Here is an 11,172-nt window from a genome sequence, read left to right as displayed (position 1 = left end):
TCCTAATTCACGGGACCACTCAAACATCCTACATAGTTATTTAATTAAATGTAAGGACAAGGCAACCATGTGTGTTTTGGCTCGGGTGCAGTAATGTCAGTGATGTCAGTGATGTCATGTAAACCGCAAAAAAATAATAACGTAGTCATAGTATGCAGGGAAGGTAAGTACTAGCTGGATGGGGATGGGTCATTAAGAGAACTTGCAAGTCTCCCTGAAGTGGCAGATTCACTTGATGTTGGGGAAATCTTCAGCTACACCCTTAGAATATAGCAACCTACAGGTACATGTGGTTAGCTTTAGCAATTGAGTTTGTGGAATATACCAGAATATTAGCCACATTTGCAAAAATGGCCATTAATTACATTCAGTTACCTGTTATTGATCATTTTAAAAATCATAGCTAGCCATAGACATTAGCGGAATGATCCAACTGCTGAAATGATCTGACTGTTATCAGGCTTTTCTGTTGGTAATCAGTTCCAATCATGCATGCTTAACCAAGCATGTCTTGTTAAGAAAAAGAGAAGTAGCTGCTAGACACCTTTAGCACAGGCTTATCCTGGAGAAATCAATAGCAATTGTTCCAGCAGGAATGATCACTATTTCCTTCAAGACCTGTTGGTAAGGGATGTCTTGCTTTGCCCACAAACATACAGATGTTTTCCAATCTGCCTGAAAAAGCAGCTAAATTGGTCAACTGTCATCTCATGTCAATGGGTAACTTTCTAAATATAATCAGGTGAAATCTTATTTACTTGATGCAAGAAATAAAACACTGTGATACACAACCTAATATGTGCTTCTATATTTATGCATGCATATATCAGGAAACCAATACGTAGTAGTGTTCTTATGTTCAGATGTTCTAGCTAGCTATCCATTACTGGAAAAGAGGTCATCACAGCACAAAGAAATGAAAGCATACTGTGGATCCTCTGTCAGAGAAATGAACAAGAGATCTGTAAATAAATGTGGTATATCAGATTTGGCATAATTAAAATACATAAAAAGGAACGAATAAAATCACAGTTCGTTCCTCTTGCCATGCAATGTAAAAACACATATTATTTTTTATTTAGCATCCCTCTGGCACCTTTGACCTTAGGAGGTAAATGCAATTGTAGTGCTTACCCCATAAGGAGCCACTGGAATGTTGGGTTCCTTCTAACCTCACTGCTGGTGCACTGGTCTACTGTTCTTCTTGATGGTTTTTATTTGCTCATAGTCCAGGTTGAGAGAGGGCTGGTGATTGCAGAATATTGATAGCCTATTTTTCAGGCCCTAGCATAGGCCTATTCCAAATCCTTGGGACTTGGCTCTGAAACAGTTTCCTCCTTAGGCAACAGGCCTGGAAGGCAAAAGGCCTCTTCTTCAGCTTCCTCCTCTGCAGGCAGTGTTTCTGGGAGACAAAGGACCCTCCAACAGTACATGTTCCCCAGGCAGAGCCTGAAAGGCTAAGAACCCTTGTAGATGGGTTCTCGGAACATGTATCTCCTTCCCCAGCCTACATCACTAGTAATAACCCTTCTAATGAACGGCCAGGGTGTAACAAATATGCATAACCCATAACAATCTATCTTCTTGCCTCAGCTGGAGAACACTCCCCATGAGCAGGCAGAAATAAACAATGCTCTAGGCTTAGGGGATGCAAAAAATGCAAAAACAATACCAATCAGAGCTCAGTAGCTGCCCACTTATTTTGGAATAGGGACACTGCAGCTTATGATAGGGTCCCTACACAATCATGTCTAGGCAAATCCTAGCATAAGAGGGTTGGATTTGGACAATGTACATATTCCCAACCCATTGCTAATAAGTCAAATAATTACCCTATTCCTCCATCAAAGCTAATTCTGAAAATTAACTTTACTACTCAACACCTAACTATTAAAATTTGCCACTGAACCCCTAAACTGACAACTAAATATAGACAATTTTTCAAAGGAGAGGGAGTGTGAGGCAAGTGAATGGCGCCACACCCCTGATAACAATAGAGAGACAAAGGGGAAAAAATGGTTACAAAGGACCAGGGCCGCCATCAGGGGGGTACGGCCGATACTCAAGGCACCGCCTAAGGGGCACGGGTACCTTACATGAGTATCGGCCGATGGCCGTACAGGTGACTGGCATGAGGTGGAGGTGGCCGGGCCCCCGTAGCACCGGAGGAAGCCGGGGCCCGCACACTCAAGATCCTCACCTGGGGTGCTCTCTCTGTGCGGGCCTCCTGTGTCCCCCTGTCTCCAGTCTGCCTCCACTGCAGTAAATTACTGCACATTACGTTTTTAAAGATGGCCGCCGCGAGTAGCCCACATCTCAATTAATATATTGCCGAAACGGCAATATATTAAATGAAAATAATTCCCTGGTGGTCCAGTGGAGAATCAGTATGATCTGCATCTCTTGCTCATGCAGATCATACTGATCGCTCCCTCGTGGTGCCGTCAGTGACACAGGCAGGGATCGATTAGTAGGTCTACATCAGCCTGAGATGCAGATCACACTGATCCTACACTCCACCATTACTATAATCCCCATGTGTCACACTGGAGCCCAGGAATGCAGCCCCCCTTCCTGCAAAACAGGTAAGAAGGAGAGGGGGACATTTTTTTATTAACTATTGTTATTAGTTGTGTGTGTATGTGTGTTTTTATTGTGAGTTTTTTTAATGTGTGTGTGATTTTTTTTTTAATTAATAAAACTATGTGTGTGTGTTTTTAATGAGTGTGTGATATGTGTGTTTCATTACGTGTATGTGTGTTTTTTTTTTAACCACTTCCCGCAGGTTTATGTAAATGTACGTGCTCCGCTGGAAGTGGTTATGCCAAGAATATGGCTGCTCATTGTACCGTTTTAAGGCCTGTTCACACCACTTGCCGTGCGTTCCGGCCGGAACGCACTGCATCGCATTGCGGCCAGCTCACTTTTTTGCCGGGCTGGAGGGGGCGTGGCGGGCCATTGAAGTGAATGACACTGTAGCCACGCCCTCTGGCCGCAATGCGATCGCCCGCACAGGATCGCAAGGCACATTGTGCCTGCAGTGCGTTCGTGTGCGGTGCAATTAAAATGTTGCAAGCACTATTTTGATCGCACCGCACCTGAACGCACTGCAGGCACAATGTACCTTGTGATCCCGTGCGGGCAATCACATTGCAGCCGGAGGGCATGGCTTTGGTGCCATTCACTTCAATCGGACCAGAGCGCACTGGTTATGGTGTGAACTAACCCTAAGCCCTGCGTCCAGTAGACATGTGCGATTTGTTTCGGAAAAATTAGTTTTCCGGACGAAATTCGCGGTAGTCTGTACACATTTTCGTTTGTGGACGAATTTTCATTGCAGCAAAGTGACAAAACATTTTTTATGTCACTTTGCTGCAATGAAACAAACGATACGAACATGAAACGGAAATGAACATTCCTACCGACTACCGCTAACGAATTTCATCCAAATCCCTAAAAACAAAATAACACAAAATCCGAATCAAAACAAGCTGAAACCAAACATTTTTTTCCCGGTGCCCATGTCTAGTGTCCAGCGCGTCACTGGCCCCGAAATTTCTGAAGGCTGCCCTGCAAAAGAACAAAAAACTGCACACCACATCGCTCAGCAGACTCCCAATAGAATGTTCACCAGCATCAATCGTTTGCAGGCTGCCGTTATCAAAAGGCCACTGGGAAGTTTCCTCACAAGACATGCAAAACAAACAGACAGCGCCTTGTCCTTGGTAATACACGAGAACAAGCGCTGTCTGTTTGCTTGTTTTGCATGGCTACCAAGGAGCCTGGGGCTTTTCTGGTGCCACAAAAAAAGTACAATTATCAAATTACTAATAAAAATCGTATTTATTTATAACAAGGCTAAAACGTGATTAAAAAGACATTGTGGCCATAATTAACAATTTACATAGCAGATATGGAATGAACATCCATATAAATATCTTTAACCACTATTCACAGATTTGGACAATAACGGTGTTCTCATTAGGTTCGACGTGTTTCACGTGTTTCACAGAGAATAGCTTCTGCAGGAACCTTTGATGAAAATCCCAAAACTGCTATGCGTTCAAAGACACGGCCAGGGGTGGGTTCCAGGTAGGGAAAGAGAGTTAGAGTTGGAAAAACAGTACCATCCCTATGAATGGTACTGTGGTAAACCAATTATGAAAGTAAAACCCTAACCCATGAGCTGAAATCTAACTGTACCTTTAATATGAAGTAAATTCTGCTTATATTTTGCCTTCCCTGGTACATTCCCCCTTCAACAACATGCTAATGACAATTTTGAAATAAAATGTTTCCATTTACCTTGTGTAAGATCTGTGACATCATCACTGGGTCTCTGTGGTTCTTTATCAAATCAAGGCAGATCATGACTAGTGGAAGGAGCCTTATGCTTCCTAAATAAACATGACAGCAACCTGCCTCAATAGCCCTCTGCAAACAGGGGGCTGGCTTTTGGGAGGAGTTATGCAAATATTAAAATGCCATCATGGGTGGATGTCAGTCTGGAGGAGTTGGCATTTCTAAGCAGACTGCATTTGCATGCAGGCTATTCTAGGTAATGCTCACATGTAATGCAAAGCCTCTATGATTGAACAAACTAAAATCTGATGAATAAAGGGGTTGCCCCCGCCCCCAGTCTGGTAAGGCTGGAGGGAAAAGAGCTAGATGATTTTGGAGAGCCAGGTAGTGGGGAGGGCTGTATATGGCATGCTGAAGCTTCCAATGCACACTGTGAAATCTGCATTTCAAGTACAGTAGAAGAGCCTGTACAACTGTGCAAGACTGATGGTAAGACTGAAATTCAGACCTATACTCTAACATTAACTTAAAGCAGAACTCCAGGCAAAATAGTTCTTAACCCTTGTAGTGGGGCTACTCCTGCACTGCAAGGGTTAAGTGAGTTGGTTAGACAGAAAACATTTATAAATCAAATAAGCACAATTGTCTAGGTGCTAAAAGAAAAAGGTTATACTCACCTGGTCCCCTGAGCCAGCTTGCTCTTAGATCGGTCTCTGGAGCCTCAGTGGTCTAAGGATCCTTAAGTCATCACAATCTATACACAGTATATAGGATCTGAGGATGCCGAGTAAAATACCACCACTGCAGTGGAGGAGGAGACAGGCTTCAGGGACCAGAGCAGCATGCAGGTACAGGTGAGTATAACTTTTTTTAGGACCTAGAAAAGAACCAAGATTTAACCCCTGCAGTTCAGGGGTAGCCCCACTGCAAGAGTTAAGAACACTTTTGCCTGGAGTTCTGCTTTAACTCCCAGAATTCTGTACTTTACTTTATCACCACTGAGATACATTATATGGTGGAGACTGAGAATATCTTTTAAAAACTTTGATGTTGATAGGTTATTATTTCTTTGTGACATCAGACATCTCTGATTGATCTGAATTCACCCCCTGGGAGTAAAGATAGGATAACCTTCTGGTCAAATGACTTTTACCCAAGGTTTATTAGAATTGCAGAATTGCTTTATAGTCTGACAAGAAGGCGAAAGATCTGTTTCTTGCCCTCCTGTGATAGCAATAAGAAAAAAAAAGAAAGAAAACAGGGAGCACTACAGTTCAAGCATTCTTGTAGCTTCAGCAACATGTGTGGAGATCAATGGAAAACTGTTTACATAATTCGGTCCTCACTGAATGACATTACAGTGAAGCATGTAATATTATCTTGGTGGCTAATGGTATGCCAAGTACTACAGACACACCAATAAAACATAAACATTATTTTACCAGTTATAAATACATTCATATATTCTATATAAGAAACAAATTAAATAACACAAAGCTGTTTGCAAAGTAGATACCTAAATTCCTCAAAGGAAATCAAATAATTCCAGGGCCAAGCATTTTTAGATTCCACTGTATATGTGAAGTAGGGTGGGGTTTAGGTTTCTAGTTATTAAAGGTTGTCGACCTTGTGCTTATTATGGTTCTGATGTCATGAACAGAGACCTGCATTCCATTGTCACATATGGATCATGTATTAGAGTAATCTCCTTGACATTTTAGGAGGTCATTCACAGTAAAGCTAGTTAAACAACATACAACTTTACTTTTCATTCCTAGGTTAGAGTTTCTAGCTAGCCCGGAAACCCAGAGCCCAGGCACTGTAGGCAAGTTTTAAAGCTTGACATGTTTGGTGTCTATTTACCTGACGTGACCCCGTCTTTTTATATTTTACCAAAAATATGGGTGATAAATGGGTGTGGTTACTGGGGGTGTGGCCACTGAGGGGTGTGGCCACTGAGGGGCGCTGTAAAGCTTTCTCGCACAGGGCGCCTAAAGGCCTAAGGCCGGCCCTGAGTACACATGTGATATCATTATGAGGCTGTAAGTTGTTTTTATAGACACATTTAAAATATTGTATCGATTCAATGTACTGGGATCCCGATCTGTCAAAAAGGATGTAACACAGAAAAGTATAGGACACTGATAAATGATAATACTTCTATATACAGAAGTCATCATATGAAGGGAAATAGGTGTAGTGTTTCCAAAACCTGAAAAACACAATCCATAGCATACCCCAACATGAAAAAGCACTAATAGGACATACACAAAAAAGAGGAGAAAAAGGTAAGAGAAAGAAGTAGGGAAAGAAGGATACAGAGAAGCAAAGGAAAAGAACAGCGAGCTGTTAGACCATCACTACAAGTAAGTAAAATGCTGCCCACTCCCTCAAACCCCAGAAAAAAAAAACAACTTCAGGGGATCAAAGCCATTGCAAAATATTAAGAGTCATATCTGTGTGGACATAAAATATCCAGGGCTCCCAAATGCCCAATAACCTTTTGTGTTTGGGCGGGGTCCTGTGACTCACCGCTCCTCTCCCGGCCGCGTCCCTAGTAACTGGCAGCAGAAGAGGAGAAGTGTGTGTGTATGTGTCACATGCCCCGCAACCTGTAGTGCACACCATCTGGCTGGGATGCTGCGCGGCTGGTCTGGTGTTTTTTTTTTCCAGATTTGCATTGAGTAGTAAGAGATGTGAACTTCTGTTGGTCATGTGGATGGACAGTCCCTCATTTTTAACCAAATCCCTCTGTCTCTCTTTACTCCTCCGTTGTCCCTCTTTTTTGTCTGATGTAAAGATATCTATGTGATCGTGAGATCACTTGTATGCAGCCTGCAGGTCCGTCCTCCCCCCGTGCCTACCTCTCTCCTCGCTGGCTTCGTCCTCCCGGCTCCGTCCTCCCCCGCCACCGAGTATCTCTCCTCGCTGGCCGCCTCCAAATGTCTTCAGAATGGAGAGCGGGGAACAGAGCAGAGTACGTCCGTTCTCGACTCTGCTCCATGTAAACAGTGAGAGGGGAGAGCTGCCTTCCCCTCTCAGCTGTCACAGGAGTTCCAGCACAGTGCTTAAGAAATTCAATACTTCAATACTTAAAATTTAATACTTAAAGGAGAACTATGAGGTGAGTGCTTTTCACTCACCTCATAGTTCTAGCCGACCTGTGACAATGAAACTGTCACAGGTCGGCTCAGTAGATCGGGAGGTGAGCGAACACATACCGGCGTTCGCTCACCTCTCGATCCTGTCACGGCTCTCTGCCGTGACAGGGGAGGGGCTGGATTCCCCCCTCCCCGCTCCGATCCGCCAGCGCTGACTGGCGGAACGGACGGAGGAGGGGGCGGTTACAGCTGGCTCTGCCTCTAGATAGGCAGAGCCACCTGTCAGTCACACAGCTGGGCAGATCCAGACATAATTGTCGGGATCCGCTTCAGCTGTGGCGAGCTACAGCTTGCGGTATACTGAGCCTATGGTGACGGGAGGACGCTAGTTTGTGTTCTCCTGTTACCCTAAGGAGAACTATGGGGAAAAGCCTTAACCCCATAGTTCTCCTTTAAGAAAATCATACCACTATTGTCCTTTGCTTCAGCGACTATTTCTAGCCTCTATATACATGTTGGGACCATTTATTTTTACTTATTTTGCAGTTCTCCGCCTTCTGTAGACTGCTTACCATAGACTGCCATAACAGAGCATCCACTTTTGAAATGATTTGAGAGTGCTCCTCTTGCACAATTTCAGCTAAGATTAACTGCTAACTTCATTATTTTATGTTTACAGTGAATTAAGCAGCTGTATCTATTGCATTCTACATGTGTGGAATAATCATTGTATACTAAGCACTAAGCACTGGCATCAACTTCAGTAATTCCTAATGATCTTTGTAAACACAAATCTTCACTCGTTGCTAATGCTGTCTACGTATTATTGTCTACACTACTATAATGTGTTTTTATAGCAGAGTTTTGACAGATATTGACATACAGTCACTACACTGAAGCTTTTGCATTGTTTTCCTAGACAACAAAAGGAACAGGAGCACAAACTGACTATGCAAACAAAGTTTGTCAATGGCGGCCAGAAAATCTGCCTTGTATTAGGAGGATCATGGTTCATGTGGGCAAGACCCATGTGACCAGATATTTTTTTTTCCTCATGGTACTTTAGTTTCCCCTCTCAAAAACAAAAAAACTTCTGGTAAAAGTTGGCTTCTACTGAGACTAGTCCTACCTGGTTCTGTGTAGAGCATTGCAAAACACAATAGAACGTTATGAATTAATATCATTTGTGGATAGCATATAAAGCTTACCTTATGGGGGATTACATTTAGGCTTGAATTTAATCCGTACTTCAAAACTATTTTATGCCTCATGATACAATGATTAAAAGGTGTTAGATTGCTAAGCCTGTAAAAGTAGAGGATCAGCAGCAAAGTGGTATCATCGAATCCTTGTGTTCATTTATTGGAACAAACGTCACATACTCTATATCCAATAATCAACGTTTCGCGTGCCACGCAGGTTCCCTTCATCAGGGCGAATATAATAAATGAACACAAGGATTTGATGATATCACTAAGTGCTGGTGATTCTCTACTTTTACAAGCTTGACGTGCACTGCGACCTTCGTGAATATCACTGCGAGCACCCCATCTGTTATTGGTCTTAAGCACTGTAAGGAGTGCAGGGGATACATCTGTACACTAGATTGCTAAGCCTGTCCTCTCAAGTATGTTAGTACCCACAGAGCACATCATAAGAGAACACGCTTATACCCTTGAGAAAGTCCATTGGACGAAACGCGTAGGGGAGGAGCTACACGCTGACGCTAGTGTATGGAGTGCCAGATGAAGAAACGTAAACAGTGCAGCTGACACTTTCCTTGCAGCATTGGGGTTCTGGGTTCCATAATCAACATAGAATACAGTTAAATATTACTTATAACATAGTTTGTAATATTTATTACATGGTTATGCGTGTTTCTTCTAGACGTGTTGATTTCTTGCTCACCAACCTGACCTGTGTGTGACCGTAGTAAGGACAGTAAATTGTCACTTCTGTTGGCACAGGGTATGAATTGTTTTGTGAGGGCTGTGGGGTATGTGCTGAATAACTACAGATACAACAGTTTTTATTTAGAATGGAACAGGAGGATCGATGCTCTTGCCATAATGTGTAAGTATGCTCAGACTCACCTCTTTGTTTGCCCTCCTCCAACATTGACAGGTCAGAGCTGTTGTTTTGTTGCTACGTTCACCACCAGTACCATATTCTCTTGGTGTTCTTTAAAATTTCCATTTCTCCTGCCTGACCACTGGGTGGCTAGCTTCTGCAAACTGCTGAATGCTGGGAATTAGCTGGGAGTGGACACTTTAAAGAAATATTGCTAGGAGACAGGGAAAAGGTTTTTTTTTTCTCATTAGAAGAGACATGCAGTCTCTGCACTGCAAAAAACACTACTAGCATTTTTAAAAAAACTAAAGTTCTGCTTTAATTTGCAAGAATCCTTAATACCCTGTTTGGATATAGCCAAAAAAGCATTTTTTGCTTTTACAGTATGTTGCTATATTCAAAAGAGGTTATTATTTCATCAACTAATTTATAAAATATAGAGTCTGCCATTCATAACTTTTCACTTTGCAAATGCAAATTACCTTTCTGTCACACCAATCCTCTTGCTAAGATACTTTGAGTCATTGACCAAGACCAAGCATGCTGATGAGGACTGCTAGCTTTTATCTGTCTTTTCTGATAGGCATACTTCTTCTGGGTTTGTGATTCAAAAAGTGGATTTTCAGCACGGCTCATCGCTCGACTGAGCTGCTCGGCCGTGATCGGGAGCTGTACGGGCTATTGTGAATGGCCGTACAGCACCCCCTCGGTTCTCCTGAACCGAAGGGGTCCTGGGGCCGAAGCCAGCCGAAGGATCGGCCGAAGCTACGGCCAGATCCTTAGGCAGCTTTGTGAATAGACCCCAGAGAGTCAGCACAGCAGCCAGACAATAATAGTTTTCAGAAGGAAGTCAATAATGGAAGTCCTTATACAGGAAAACTTTTACTTTAGCGCTCATTCACAAAGGCGTGCACATCCGTACGACGTTCACACCTGTGCAGAGACCTTGCATGCAGCTGCCTGTACCAAGTGTGTGTCCAAGTGTGAGCACCTGGAACTGCTTAGATGTGCAGGTTCGGGTCTACGTGTAAACATGTGCAGTCATGTCCTGCCTCAGGGAGGTACAGATGGCTGCATGCAATTACATGCAGCACCTGTCCCTCCCAGGAGCAGGTATCTGCACAGGCGTGCATGCGGATGTAAACACCTGTGTGAATGAGCCCTGGAAGAGCATGTAAATCCTGACAATTATCTCTTATTTACTACCTTTTGGTCTTGAAGCATTTTGTTATATCTGTTTGATGTAGCATAAAATACCTGTTGATCCTGGCAGAAATTCAGAATGTTTCTAGCTTTCTGTAGTGAGCTGGCTCTAGAGTGCCTGTGTTGCAATGCAATCCCAGGCAGTATTATCAACCCTCGCACTGTTCACCTCTACTACTAAAGATCACCTGTCACTATGTTATAAATATCATAGGGGTGGTTTTCTGTAGTACAAATCCGGAATGAGCAGCCTAGGGTGGCAATGCTTCTCCTCCATAAAAACAGTACAGTGAGTGCAGTGAGTTTTGATCCTAGGACAGGAACTGTTTTATTGGGAGGATCACAGGGGAAAGTAAAGGCTAAGGGATAAAAAGCCTTAAAAAAATAATGCAGCCACCAAATCTAAGGACTGGTAACCTTCAGTATATTACATTTTTGTTTTTGGGTTGAGATGTATGTCTGTTTAAATTTGACTTTTTGTAAACAGTAGGTAATA

Source organism: Nanorana parkeri, unplaced genomic scaffold (assembly GCF_000935625.1).
Source record: "Nanorana parkeri isolate BGI_ZX_2015 unplaced genomic scaffold, ASM93562v1 scaffold51, whole genome shotgun sequence".
In the NCBI taxonomy this organism is placed as follows: Eukaryota; Metazoa; Chordata; class Amphibia; order Anura; family Dicroglossidae; genus Nanorana; species Nanorana parkeri.
The sequence above is the reverse complement of the archived record's forward strand: the minus strand, read 5'-3'. Positions refer to the sequence as shown.